Genomic DNA, 15,817 nt, shown 5'->3' with positions numbered 1-15,817 from the left:
TCCAATACCTATCACCTGTGCTAGACAGTCTGTCTCTAAACCAATCCAAAAGTGTCACCATCACAGCAGAAGATGGAGGACAAGAAGAAGGAGAAGAAGGACAGGACACACCAGATTCCTCCATCTTGCCTCTTGAACCCCCATTCTAAAACCCCAAAATTCTACTTTTTCACCCTGTGATAAATTCACTCTCATTCTACTCAAACTCTTGTGGCTTGTAAATCTCCACACAAAGTTGGGAATTGTTTCCATGGGTTAAAATCAAAGGCACAGGTGGTTTTGGTGTTTTTGATTCCATGCCAAGGTCTCTGAGCTCCCTCCAGGGTCTGGAATCACCCAGGGCAGCCAGAGGAATGTTCTGGGTCCCGACAGGGACAACTGGAGATGAGAGTTTTGAATCCAGGTTGTGGAATTTGGGGTTTATTGCAAAGGGCCTGGGTGGGTGCAGGGCCCTGCTGGGAGCTGCCAGACACAGCTCAGAGCAGGCCCAAAAGAATTAAGAGAGTGGTAAAGAGAGAGAAGGCAAGAGAGTGGTAAAGAGGATGAGAGTGAGGTTCCCGTTACAATACAATAAATCTTCTTCTGGTTGTGGAATTTGGGGTTTATTGCAAAGGGCCAAGTGCAGGGGCCTTGTTTGGAGCTGCAGCCACAGCTCAGAGCAGGCCCAAAAGAAGTAAAGAGTAAATGTCAGAATCCAGGACAATATTCTGATTCTCACTAACCAATCTAGTACAAGATACAAATCCTGTAGCATTTACATACAGCCTATAAGAATCATTACATTACCATCCTGTGTTACATTTTAAACCCTACAAACTCCTCTTTGGGCCCTTCTGCCAAGCTGTAGGGTCTGCTCTGAGCCTTGGAGCTGTCTGCAAGCAGAGGGTGTTGTTCCATCCAAAGGGGATCACCTTCAGCCAGCCACACCATTGTTTTCCAGTTGTTCAGTAACTGAGGGATCTCAAAGCTTGCTTTCATTTCAATCTCACTTATAGTTTCCATATTCTCCAAATCTTTTGCCAGGCAATCATATTTATATATCATATTTATCTTTCCTGTTTCGTTTTCCCCAACCCTGCAGTCCTGGAGCCTCCATCCCAAATCCTGGGATATTCCCAGAGCAGCCCTGCCAGGCTGGCTCTGCAGACACACACCCACTGCTGCACAGAGCCCTCCAAGCTGCTCTAATCCAATTTATGCCCACTCTGTGTTTGCCACCAGCTCTGCAAACCCACAGCACCTCCTCCCTGCTCCCACACACATCTGGTCACCAGCACTTCCCTTCCCAAACAAATTCCAGCCAGCAAAGCCAACTTTCCCAGCTTTTGGGGTTTATTTATTGATTTTCCTGCCATCTCTGTGCTCCAGCAGCCTCATATCCCAAAAACTGTGGCACTTCCACTGTGGGATTTGCCCTGTCAGGGGTAGGAAGTGCTCCTGAGGGCTCAGCAGGGCTCAGCCCCTGTGTTTGGCACTGGATTCCCACCCCAAACCTGTGGCAGCTTCAATGAACCCCCACTCCAGCTCCAAAGGGAATCCCAGGCCCTTGCAGGATACACACACCAAGGGGATTTAAAGAGTTACCAGCCGAAAGCAGAACTGGGAAAGCAGCAGCTCACACTGAGTATGGAATTCAGAGTTACACACTAAAGAACTGCAGGATTACAAATAAATGGAAAATAGAAAAGCTGAAATCCTAAGGAATCACTGGCCCCAATATTCCTAAATCCCCTCCACGATGCAGCTCCAATGTCTTTGGCAGGATCAGCCCCTGGAGGGAAACAAATGTTTGGTCCAACCCCATAAATGTTTGGTCCCGAGAGGAATATTGGATTTGTCTTTCCAAACCAGCTGGGACATAAAACCAGCACTGGGAGATAAAAGAAACCATGGGAAGGATTCCACTGATTGATGAATAGAATAAGATATTTGCTTTTACAAATGACGTTTAAGGCTGATGATAAATGAAATTAGACATTGAGAGATGCAAGAAACAATGGGGAAGAAAACCCCCTAAATTCCATAAGAATTAAAAATTAAAAGAGAGGGTTATACCTTAGAGGGGAATCTTTGGGATCAGGTGTTCTGGGGAGTCTGAACCTCTCAAGTACCTCAGAAATGGGGAAAGAGAGAAGGGAAATGTGGCTGGAAATTGGGATAAAAAGGGAGGCTGCATCCTCCAAAAATTGGAGAGACCCCAGGGGAATGCCTTGATTGGAATAAAATAAAAAATTACTCCTTTGTCTCCTTTTTGGACATAAGCCTCTGGTGTTTGTGGATTAATTTTCCTGGGAGTCCCAACCCCGTAAATGTTTGCTCCAACCCCATAAATCTGCACGTGGATGTTCCAGCCTCCCCTCGGGGTGCTCACGTTGGTGTCCCAGCAGTGCCAAAGCCCCTCAGCTCTGCACCACGAGGATCAAGAGATTCTCAGATGACAATTCTTGTGACCATCCACTGCAGGGGAGGTGGGTGAATGTTATCAGCCTCTCTTCCACACACAAAATGTGCTGGGATTTCTTATCAGCTCTCATTTTTTGCTCTCTGCTTGTGCAAAAATACTGGATTCCATCAAGCCCCAGCTTCTGTGGGAAACCTCGCCTAAAAATCCCAACCAAGCACTCAATAACGGTTGTGAAAACTGAAAACCACCCTAAATTCATTTTGAGCAAGAGCTACAAGTGCAGAGCTCACCCTCGGAGACAGCGGGCAGGCGAAAACCAGAAAAGGGACATGGGGAAAACTAAATGGATTTGGAGTGATCATAAAATCACTTTATCAAGCCTTGGCCTGTGGGGTTTAGCTGCTGTCAGGTTGGTCACAGAGCTCTGCTGTGTGGGAGGGTGGGATTTTATTTCACCTGCTTGTTGCAGATGTTTTTAGAGCCTGGTCAACATCAAAGCTGAGGCAGATGTGGGGTTCCAACAAAAACAATTCCATCATGGTTAACCAACAAATTCCCGGAGTTTTTTTGGGGAAAATCCCTCCTCTGTCCAGGTTGTGACAAGCAAAGAGTCACAGGGAATTTAATCAGTGCCGTTTCTGCAGCACAACAGCCCTGAGGGGTGGGAGGGGATGGGAGGCACATTTGGTGCACCCAAAGCACAGAAATTTCTGTTTATAATTCCTGTACCCCTCAGTGAGCACCAGGGAATGCTCAGCACAGCAGAAGGAATGAGGAAAGGCCCAAGCCCAGGCTTATCTCTGCTTTTGAGAGCAGCCCCACTGATTTCAGAGTCAAATCTGCGTCATCAACATTCCTAAAAAGCCAGGCTGGGTACAGAACTGAACCTGCACACCCCAAAAATCCCAAAGCCCTGGAATTATGGTTTATGCAGCACCACAGGCTGTGGCACGGTAGCTCAACCCCGAACTCCATTGGTTTTTCTACCAGAATCAGCCCAGTTCCTCTTCTTTGGGTGCTGCTCTTGCATTTCTGGGGCTGACCAGGGTGTGCAGATGAGCTGTGTGCCCACCCCACTGATCTCGTGGTGATTTGGGGCTGACCAGGGGTTTCAGGAGGTGCACACAACTCTTGTGCCAACCCCACTGATCCCAAACCTTTGGCTTATCTCTCCTTTTGAGAGCAACCCCACTGATTTCAGAGTCAAATCTTCCCGGTTGTGTCATCAACATCCCTAAAAATCCAGGTTGGGTACAGAACTGTTTAACCCCTGTTTTGAGCTGTTTAATCCCTGCACACCCCAAAAATCCCAAAGCCCTGGAATGATGGTTTAAATCCCCCCCTACATCATTTCTCTCCCCCTCCTCAGAACCCAAACCTCCCACAGTTTTAATTTAGGCACAACTCACCCCGTGTCAGCGTCCTGAGCAGCCCAGCAGTGTCACCAAAGGCTCCAGCTGAGCCCTGTGGGTGCCATCCCCACTTTGTTTTCCAGGAATTCAACATTCCCAGGCAAATGCTTCCCTCCCAAAGCACTCCCTGTGCTCTCCAGGGCTATGGAAACGCTTCCCTCCAGGGAGCAGGTGCCATATGGGTGTGTAGGCTCAATTAGCACATGCTGACAGATAGCAAGACACTTCAAAAAAAAAAAAAAAAAAGAGAAAAAAAAAGAGAAAAAAAATATCTCGAGCCTTGGCAAGCTGGGAAAGTTTCTGTATTGATTATGTCATGTTGCATCTTGTGGTGCCTTAACTTAAGAGTTTTGCTGGGAAGGAAAGGGAAAAGAAATCAGAGAGAAGGAAAGGAAAAGATGGAGAGGGCTCCTGAAGGAGGCAGAGGGATGGTGACACCAGCCAGGGGCTGTGTACGAATCCCAAACAGGACAGGACTGCTGGAACGTGCCTTGAGCTGTTTGATTTTCCAACATCAGCTTCATTCCATGGTTATGACAATGGGAAGATGCCAGCAGCTCACATCCCAGGCAGCAGATCAAGAACTTAATGTTACAACTCACTTTATAAGTTTTTTGACCAATCCCACAAAGGAAAAGCACATTGACAGTATTTATATCTGTATAGTATATATTCTATATTGACAGCAGTTCCATCCAACCACTATAAGTACAGGTACCTTTGGTTAAACAATGCTTGCTGATTTCAAATACAATCCCTGCTTGTGAGCCTTCAAACACAATGCACAGAGCTCCATTATTAAGCTTCAAACTTCCTAATATCTCTCTAGATAAACTTTCTGCAGCTTAGGGAGTTATTCTAGACAAGCATTAATACGCAGGCCATTGTTCTATTTGTCCTTGCTTTTCTACTTTTTAAATAATTTTTCTGCTGACCAACCTCATGGCTGCTGCTCAGCTCTGCTCACAGTTCTGCTGTCTCTGAGGCCTTTTGCAGCTTTCCCAAACCCTCTGATTTTGTGGATTCCCACAGATGGGAAGGAGCAGCAAAGCTGGGGAGGAGCTCCTTGCCAGGCTCCCCTGCCAAGGGTGGGCAAAGGCCCTCCTGGAGCAGACGTTTCATTACTCACACAGCTCTGACTGCCCAAAGTGATCCTAAAGCACTCTGGCACATCCCGAGGGTCCTCAGGGATGGCTTCCTCCCTGCAGCCATAATGGAACAGCTCTGAACCCAAATTAAACTGGAATGGCTTACTGGCTTCTGAAAATTGACAGATCTGAAGGAGCTGATTTCTTATTCCCCTCCTGCCCGTGTGATTAGAACAGGATGAAAACAGCAAAGTTTTCTCTCTGAAGTGCTGAGGAAACATCAAAACTTCTCCAGGAGGCAGAAAAGAGCAGAATCCCCTCCCTGCATCCTCCGAAAATTTGAGAGACTCCAGGAGCCTCTCCCTTTATTGGAATAAAGTAAAAGGACTCCTCTGTCTCCTCTTTGGACATAAACCTCTGGTGTTTGTGGATTAATTTTCCTAACAAGAATTAAAAATTAAAAGGAGGGTTTTACAGTAGAGGGGAATCTTCGGTATCAGGTGGATCGGGAGGTCTGAACCTCTCGAGTACCTCAGAAATGGGGAAAAACCCCAAGATTCTGTAAGAATTAAAAATTAAAAGGGAGGGTTAAGAATTAGAGGGGAATCTTTGGGATCAGGTGTATTGGGAAGTATGAACCTCTCAAGTACCTCAGAAATGGGGAAAGAGAGAAGGGAAATGTGGCTGGAAATTGGGATAAAAACGAGGCTGCATCCTCCAAAACTTGGAGACACCCCAGGGCGTGTCCCATGGCCTCTGCCTTGATTGGAATAAAGTAAAAGGATTCCTCTGTCTCCTTTTTGGACATAAACCTCTGGTGTTTGTGGATTAATTTTCGTGACAATGTGAATTCAGAGTTGGTGGGCAGGGAGCAGCTGATGCAGGGCAGAGCACGGGCACTGCAGAGCTCAGGGCTCTGCATTCCTGACTCATCCAGCGCAACAAATGGAGGAACTCACTGTGAGCACCCAGGAGGAATCAAACACCCGGCAGTGATCTGACAGGCACAGCTTCCCTTCCCTTCCCTTCCCTTCCCTTCCCTTCCCTTCCCTTCCCTTCCCTTCCCTTCCCTTCCCTTCCCTTCCCTTCCCTTCCCTTCCCTTCCCTTCCCTTCCCTTCCCTTCCCTTCCCTTCCCTTCCCTTCCCTTCCCTTCCCTTCCCTTCCCTTCCCTTCCCTTCCCTTCCCTTCCCTTCCCTTCCCTTCCCTTCCCTTCCCTTCCCTTCCCTTCCCTTCCCTTCTCCATCCCCAGGGTTTTTCCATGGAATCTGCTCCTGCTCTGTCCACACCACACGTGGCACCTGCACAGGTGAGAATTGGAGGGTGACTGTCACAGAAACATTTTATGAAAAATCCTTTTGTTAGGATTTTTTTTCTCCTGAGAAGCTGAGGTGCCTCAGAAATGAAATTTAATAATTACAATAATTATCTGCAGCTGTGGAATGCAACAGGTGCATCTGTGATTTGTCTATGTTAGTTGCTTCTCACTAATGGCCAATCATAGTCCAGCTGTGTCAGACTCTCTGAGAGTCACAAGATTTTATTATCATTCCTTTCTATTTCTTTCAAGCCTTCTGATGAAATCCTTTCTTCTATTCTTTTAGTACAGTTTTAATATATCATTTTTTTTCAATATAATATATATCATAAAATAATAAGTCAGCCTTCTGAAACATGGAGTCAAAATTCTTTTTTCTTCCCTGTCCTGAGACCCCTGACAACACAACCACAGGTGACAAAAATAATTTTCCACTCCTGCCTCTCTGTCAAAATTAAAGGATGAAACCCATGCTGGCCATGGAAATGCTGAACGTGCCTGGGAAGGAAAACAACAGCCCTGGCTGGCCCATCCCGTGGTGCAGAGCCTGCAGGGGCTGGGAAATGCCAGAATAAATAAACAAACACTTGGAGGTGTTCATGGCCTTGTGTGCAGCACAAGGGAGCACGGGGGGATTTGGATGTGGGAGAGGCACGTGCAGCCTCTTGTGAAAAACACGTTCACTCTGCTGTGAAAATTTAAAGAGTTTAATAAAGGGCAATGGGAGACAAGGACAGCAAAGCAAAGATTATGATCCTGTTTGCCCCATAGATGCTGAAATCCTGCCCCACACATTCCTTCTGCCCCACAGATCCTGCCATATAGATCTCCTGTGCCCCATAGGTCCCGAAGAGATTCAGAGGCAGAAGCTGACACTGCCCAGACAGAATCCTGTGTTTGAATGGAATTTATGCATCATGGATGAGGTGTATGAATATGCAACAGGCTGTTGCTTTTAAGGGTTAATCCTCTGTTAACGTGGGTCCTTTTTTGGGCTTATTTTGCCCAGAAAGAGGTACCTGGACTGTCCCTAACTCTTTGTTTTTATTGTCTCATATTGTCCTAATCCAAATTGTCCAAATTTTTATTATTCTAATCATATCACTATTTTTACAACTATTTTATTATTATTAAACTTCTAAAATTCTAAAAACAAGCGATTGGTGTTTTTCACATGCCAGAAGTTCTCTCACCTGGTGCTCACCCCCTTCCCTGCTGCCTCACTGCTGGGAAATGCTCAGACTGGAGCAGTTGTTTGTCCCTGAGCCTGGATTCCCCGGCAGCTCCTTCCCCCTGTGGTTTCCGTGCTGCACAGATGTTCCAGGGACGCCTCTTTGCCTCCTCGAGTGCCTCTGTGCACAGCTGGTCCCTGCATGGGCTCTGTCCCCAGGCTCTCCTGCTGTCACCAGCACAAGGGGCCCGCTCTCCTTCTCACCCACTCAATGCCAAACTCCCAAAATTAAAGTTATTTAATGCCAAATTCTCAAAATTAAGGTGATTTTCCTCCTGGCCCCTGCATGGGCTTTGTTCCCTGATTCTCCTGTTGTCCTTTTCACCCACTTATTGCCAAATTCCCAAAATTAAAGTTATTTCCCTCCTGGTCCCTGCATGGGCTTTGTCCCCCAGCTCTCCTGTTCTCCTCACCCACTTAATGTGAAACACTCAAAATTAAGGTTATTTCCCTCCCTCCCCTGTCTCTGTGGGGCTTTTTTGCCCCACATTTCCCACACAGATGGCAGAGCCTTCACGCCATTCCTGCTGGTGCGCCAACTCCATCGATTCCAAAAAACGGAACAAAAAAAAAATTCCAAAAAAACTCCGAAGTTCCAAAAATTCCAAAATTAAAAGAATTCCAAAATTCAAACTCCCCCCCCCCAAAAAAATAATCCCCCAAAAAACCGACCAACCAAAAAAAAAAAAAGCCCCCAAGAAACCAAACAAAAACCAAAACCAAACCCAGAACAAAATCATTAAATATGGAGTGGAAAACAACAGTTTTAGACTAATATGGAGAAAAGAGAACACAATGATTGCTTTGTTTTTGATGAAGACACAAGTTGTTGAAAGCAAACCCGAATCTCCTAAAACCCTAATATTCTCTTTATACCCTTTTTAGTTTCTCCAGTAAATTTATCATGTTGTTATTTTGATTGTAATGATGTTTTATTATTCCATTGAGTTAATTAAGAAAATCTTTCTATTAAGATTGATTTTTGTTTTGTCGATTCCACTCGCCTGGAGAGGCTGGGGGGAGAAACTTCCAGAAGATTTTGGGGGAGAAACTTCCAGAAGATTTTGGGGGAAAAACTTCCAGAAGATTTTGGTGCAACGGCCTGGAGTAAAACTCCATCAGGGCTGAGATGCAGCAGAACACCGGAATTCCAGTTATTTCCATAAAAAAACAGCCATGGGGAGCTCAGCAAGCACCAAGGAGATAATTCACCTCCTCCTGCTAGGTCTGACCTGAAACACTTCAAAAACTGATGTCAAACAAAACCAAGTTTGGATGGGATCAATTGTTTCCTTTCCCTGGGAGAATGTTAACTGAGATGTAAAGTGAAATTGTTGATTTAAGCAGCTGTGAACAAACCTTTGTGCTCTGCTGCAGCAGAAACTCTGGGATAAACCTCTGCCACATTCAGTTACATTTCAATCATATCCCCAAAATACCAAATTCCTTCAATTTGATTACAATTGAAGAGAAATCTGTAACAGAGAGGTATTTTTCTGACATTCAGTTCCAGAGTAGTAGATTTTTTAATGGATTTAATTATTCCAGCTCCTCATCACAGAACAAAATGTTTTTTTTGTTTTGATTTCTTTTAGGGATGTAATTATTCCAGCTCCTCATCACACAAATCCAACCTTCAAAACTTATCCCAGCACAAGGCCCATGGAATCCAGCTGATATTAAAGATCAGCAGGGCTCCATTATCAATTTTTGGATCTGAACATGGTAATATCAGCAATTCTTCTTTTATATTAAAGCTGGATCTTTGGGAGAGAATTCCTTCCCTTGGCAACGCTGGTAAATGTGAACTCCCTGGAATTTTTCAGTCCCACATCCATAATGGATGAGATTATTATCAACAATAACAGGGAAAACCAGAGAGAGAGACAAAAAGATTTGTTTTGGGGAAAGACTTCTTGTTCTCAGGGAAAAAACCACACAATAGATATGAAAAAATATACTTGGAATAACACATCAAGCCATCTTCCATGGGATGCAAGAATCTGGTTTGGTGTTTAGGAAAGAACTGAATTTTTGCACAGCAAAACAACACCAAAATATTCCTGATTTGCGTACCTGTGAGCAGCCCTCCCTTGAAAAATGTAAATTATAAATTTCCCTGCTTTCCCAGCAAGCAGAGTTCTGTAAACCAGGCTCACCTTCGGCTTTAAATGAATGTTTACATTGATAAGTAAATTGAAAATTACATCTCCTGCATGCATTACCCACGCTAATTCCACAGCCCTGGCTGCAAATATTGACAGAGCTTGAGCTCATTCATTAGCCCAGATACTTACAAATCATTTGGATACTCCCAGTTTATGTCAGCTCCATTTTCCACGCTGGGATCAGGCACAAAAGGGCAGCAAAACACCAAAACTTCACATTTCTGCCTCAAATTCCCAGGGCAGGAAGGTGGTTGTGGGTGTTAAGGCTGAAGATGGAGATTTAACTAATTCTGGCAGGTTTTGGAGCTGCTGTTTCCTACCTTCCCCTAAAGCAGCTGCTCCTTCCCATTGCCGGCCTTTCCCCAGTCCATTTGCAGCTGGATTCACCAGCGGGGAGCACAAACAGGGAATTTGGGGCAATAAACTGGGAAATTGCTTGGTTTAGGCTGGGGTTTGTATTCAATTCCCACCTGTTAGAGGTGGGGCAGATTTCTGTTCTTCGGGCAGTTTTATTTATCTCGTCCTTACCCAATCCTCACTCCAGATGTCTGCTGTTAATGAGCCAATAATTATTAATTATCTCCTGTTCATGGCCAGTGAGTGTCCCTGCATGGCTGATAAAATCCCATAATCCCATGGGGAGATGCTCCACCCAGGGGGAGGAGCCAAACATTCCTACCTGGATACAATCTGAGGTTTCAAACATTCCTACCCGGATACAATCTGAGGTTTCAAACATTCCTACCTGGATACAATCTGAGGTTTCAAACATTCCTACCTGGATACAATCTGAGGTTTCAAACATTGCTACCCGGATACAATCTGAGGTTTCAAACATTCCTACCTGGATACAGTCTGAGGTTTCAAACATTCCTACCCAGATACAATCTGAGATTTCAAACATTCCTACCCGGATATAATCTGAGGTTTCAAACATTGCTACCCGGATACAATCTGAGGTTTCAAACGTTCCTACCTGGATACAATCTGAGGTTTCAAACATTCCTACCTGGATACAGTCTGAGGTTTCAAACATTCCTACCTGGATACAATCCGAGGTTTCAAACATTCCTACCTGGATACAATCTGAGCTTTGGGACACCCCAGCAGCCTTTTCCCACTGCATTCCCAGAGGAGCAGCTTTCTTTTCTTCTCCTCTGCATTCCCAGAGGAATTCCAGGCCCATCTCCAGCAGCCCTGGAGCTGCAGAGGAAAACTCCCCCCTTGTGCAGGATCCCTGCTCCAGCAGAACCACAGCTGGCACTGAGCCACCATGGCATGGGGCTGTGCCACCACCCTGACACACAGGGGGGGCAGCTCCTCTTCTGACTCTCTCAGTGGTTTATTTTCTTTTTTTGTACTATTGCATCTGTATTTTTAATTTTCCAACTGTTATTCCTACTGCCATATCTTTGCCTGAGGGCCCCTTAATTTCAAAATTATAATAATTCAGAGGGAGGGGGTTTGCATTTTACATTTCAAGGAAGACTCCTGCCTTCCTTAGCAGACACCTGGATTTTCAAACCAAGACAAGCACAAACCAGGAACAGATCCAGCTCTGGACAGAACCAGGACTGTGAACACCCAGGCCTGGCCCCAACCTGAGCAGGAATTCCAGCCCCAAGCCCCTTGAGCCTGGGGCTGGAGAGAAAGTGAACTGTAAATCATTCCCAAGGCACTTGCAGATAAGGCCTAAACTAATTAATATCAGAATTATTGATGCACAGCAAATATTTTGCAACGAATTTATTTGAAACTCTGCCACCACTTCCCCATTCCCAGCATTGATTTATAAATCATTGAACAAACAGTGGCATGTCCAATAAATACTTTATGAATGTTTGCCAGCCATTTATCTTACATAATATGATATAAATACATTGCAAATACCACAATGTTTGAGGAGACTGTTTATAAATTACAACTTGAATATCATCAACAGTTTATTGGAGTGCTGCTCCCTTTGTCCAACACGAGGAATTTAAAAGGGATTTTCTAACCCAGGCCCTTTCTAGGATTTTATGACAAGGTTTTATGATGTATTTTGCTCTAAATTATTGTGACCACATTTTCCATCCCAGCGGGACCCTGACATCACTGTATTTTCCAACCTGCCCTCTCTTTCAACCCTAAATTCCCAGAAGGATTTGGGAGGAAAATGCTTTCTTTTCCCTCCCTCATCAGGCTCTCAAGATCCTTGGATCCTGCTGTTCTGAGCACACCCTTTTAGCAACGAGAGCCCTCCAGAGCACTGGGGAGCCCGAGGAGCTGATTGAAAGTCACGAGCTGCTGCAGTTTGTGCCTTATCAACTTGATTTTCCTCTGCCTTTTTAGTACACAAAATATCACTGGGGGGTAGCAGGGGAGGGGGAGGCGGGGACCGAGTCCTGGTTTGACTTTGTCACTGATTTTTGTCTTATTCACACCAAAAGCTGAGAGCGAGCTTGCAAAGAGCTGGGTTTAATCATGGAATGACCAGGTTGGAAGAGACCTTCAAGATCATCCAGTCCAACTCAACACCACAACCAAACCATGGCACCCACGGGGAAAAAAGGGGGGAGAAAAAGGAAAAAGGCTTTTTTTGCCATGTAAATGAATCCCATTTCTGGCACTGAATTAAGAGAATTCACAGAATTCACAAAATCAGAGAATTTACAGAATTCACAGAGCCACTGGGTTGGAAGAGACCTTCAAGATCATGGAGTCCAACCCAAGCCCCAACACCTCAACTCAACCATGACACCCAAGGGGAAAAAAGGGGGGAGAAAAAGGCTTTTTTTGGCATGTAAATGAATCCCATTTTTGGCACTGAATTCACAGAACCACAGAGTTGGAAGAGACCTTCAAGACCATGGAGTCCAATCCAAGCCACAACATCTCAACTGAACCCTGGCACCCAGTGCCACATCCAGGCTTTGTTAAACACACCCAGGGATGGGGACTCCACCACCTCCCCAGTCAGAACATTCCAGAATTTTATCCGCCTTTCTGTAAAAAACCTTTTCCTAATATCCAACCTATATTTTTTCCTAATATCTTATAGGATAGGATCTCACCAACTTCCTAATATCCAATCTATATTTTTTTCTGCTTAACTCTTTTACAGAATGGGGTCAGGCTGGGGAGCTTTTATCAGAGAATTATGGAATGGTTTTTAATCAGAGAATTATGGAACGGTTTGGGTTGGAAGGGGCCTGAAAAATCCATTTCCAGCACCTTGTAGGGACACCTGTCACTGTCCCAGGTTGCTCCAAACCCCACCCAACCTGGCCTTGGACACTTCCAGGGATGGGCCAGCCACAGCTTCTCCTCCAAAAGAGGCAGATTTATTCTTATTTTTAATTTATTCTTATCTTTATCATGCCACTTTTTAAAATCAAGATAATCAAACCTCATCTCAGTGATGAGCAGGATCTCTGGGGATCAGAAAATTTCCTGCTCCTGCCCTGAGGAATGGGTGGTCTGTCCCTGAAATTTGCTTTCCTCCATTTTCTGGGGATCAAGGAAGGTTTTTCATTCCTGCCCTCCAACAAACCCAAACTCCAAGTCAGTCTGAGCCTTCTTTATTGCTCTCACCCTTATGAGGAAGGCATTAATATCAGGCAGGTAATTTATTTTTCTTCATTTAAGGCAAGGTTCCAGCTTGATGGACTCACCAAACCCCCCCTTCCTTTCTACAGCTTTAAAAAAGTGACAAGTGACATTTAAAGGAGCCAAAACCACCTAAAAATTAATAACTTTCAATACACACTACATTAGAGCCTTAAATCTTCATGCAGCTTGAAAATATCTATAAAAGCACTAGATTTGCCATGGCCATCGTGCCAAATTCCTTCAGGGACTTTTTTCCAGTGGGGATGAAATTGTGTTTATCAATCTTGGGAACACTTGCAATTCATTACTGAAAAGGGCAGCTCGTTCCAAAAAGATTTTTTAAAATCTCACAGCAAAATATTGCCAGCCTTGGAAATAACTGGGAGCAGGAGAAGTGCTGGGATGGGCTGTGGGATGCAGATCCCACCCCAGCATTCCCAGGATGGGGGAATTTCACCTCCTCATGGACATCTGAAAGGTGAATATGAGCCAGGGAGAAAAGCAGCATCTGATTTTCCCCAAAATCTTGGAGAATCTGTTATTTAGACCCATCAGTTTTTGGTTTTTTTGTTGGGTTTTTTTGCAGAGCATGAAGTTCACAGCTTTGGTTGGAAGCTCAGCAGCTCCAAGATGCCACCAAGGCCACCATTCACTAACGAGGTCCTTTCATTAATGCTCCTTTTCTGGGAGAGGAATCCCTGGGAACACCATCAACGTTTAAATTTTTAATTTTTGGGTCTTACCTGGAAAGCTGTTGAGTTTCTCCACTCTCCCTTGCAGAGCAGGAACTTCCCTCACCAGAAATGTGTGAAGAGGAGCAGAAAGGCCTGGACTAAAGATAGTCACAGTCTGAGGCTGAAGGTGCAACAGAATCACCTGTGAATGCAGGAACTGAGACTTCAAAAAGAGCACAACAAATATAAAACTCATAACAAAAGGCTGGGGATCAACACATTAATCATGGCTTCCGGTATTATGAATGGAGAGCAAAATTTATGTAAATTTTATGTAAATTTTATACAAATTTTATATAAATGTTATAAATTTTATAGAAATTTATTTGACTTTAATTGCAGGCAGGAGAATAAAAATTCTGATTTTTGTAAAATCTGGAGCCCCACATCACCTTGCAAAGAGACCTTTTGGCCTGATCACTTGAGCTCAGCCCAATATCTTCTGCTTTGATCCAAAGCAATCCAAATTTTTTGCTCTTCCAGACCTTTAGCACTTGAGGAAGGTTTAACTTCATGCCATCATTCTTGGAGCATTTTCTCCTTTATTTTTAAGGATGCAAACAGAAATTTTGGGCTTCTTATCCAGACTGGCATCAGGGTATAAACAGAGGAAACCCAGCAACATTTCAGGCAGAAAAACAGGAATTTACCCAGAGATCATGCCCACAGGAGTTTATTTTGTTCCCACAATTCCCACTAATTGCCAAGAAAATCTGTAATCTAATGTCAGTTCCAAACATCCTCCAAATCAATGCTAAAATTAGGTTATTTTGAAATAAGGAAATAAAGAAGGGGGAGTTTGTTTAATTTTACCTTCTCTTTCAGTAGCTTTCCCCAGAGCACAGGAGGAAGTTGCATTCAAGACGATTATAAATGAAATTAAAAAAAATAAACAATATATTCTCCAATATCCACATGCCCAGCAGGTGGAGGGGCTAAGGAAAAAAAACAAACCAAGACAAGAAATATTTCTGGGTGACATTTCCTTTTTCAGTCCTGGCAGACGCAGAGTGATCCTCTCAAAAATGACACCAGGATTATTAAATTGCCGTTAACGATCCTTAAAATAAAAATATTTTCGTCCTCATCCTTCAGGAGCACGGGAATGTTGTTCCACTCTGGATTTTTTTGGGAATATTTTTTCTGGATATTTTTTGTTGTTCGACTCTGGATATTTTTTGGAATATTTTTTCTGGATATTTTTTGTTGCTCCACTCTGGATATTTTTTGTTCCACTCTGGATATTTTTTGGAATGCATCCTCCTGCTGACCTGGAGCTGACAGGAATATCTGGGAGCTCTTTCATTTTCAACTTCTTGGGTCAGTGTTTTAAACTCGTTGCTTTTTCCCTCCATCCATGGCTCTGCCAAGGCTGACAGATCTCAGGAGATCTGATCTGGAAACTCCTCACCTGGATTTTCACTCCATTTTCTTTTCATTTCCTGCCCAACACTTAATTCTAAATGCATTACCTTCCGTGCTTCGGGTTCATTCTCTGTGTCCACGTTTCCCTGCCTAGCCCAGCACATCCATCCCCATCCTTCCCTGCCTTCCAGGGAAAAATAAATCAGTTTTCCAGGTGAGAAACACAGGAGACAATAGAATAGTGTGTCTGTGAGACAGCACTCAGCACTTGCAGGAATTCATTAAGCCTTGTGGCCAAGATTTTGCATAACACACCCAAATAAATACCAAATTCATTCTGCCTAAACTTTGTCAATGTGTTATTCCCCCTCCAGATAAAAACTCATCCCTTGTGTTCTAATCAGAGCTGGTTTAGCTCCAGCTCAATTTTGCAGATGAAAAACCTCCCTTCTGATTAAAAACCCCAACTTTTAGTTTAAAAAAAACGTTGTTTTCCCTTTTTTCC

This window comes from Ammospiza caudacuta, chromosome 26 (genome assembly GCF_027887145.1).
Source record: "Ammospiza caudacuta isolate bAmmCau1 chromosome 26, bAmmCau1.pri, whole genome shotgun sequence".
Classification (NCBI taxonomy): domain Eukaryota; kingdom Metazoa; phylum Chordata; class Aves; order Passeriformes; family Passerellidae; genus Ammospiza; species Ammospiza caudacuta.
This window is presented reverse-complemented; position numbering follows the sequence as displayed.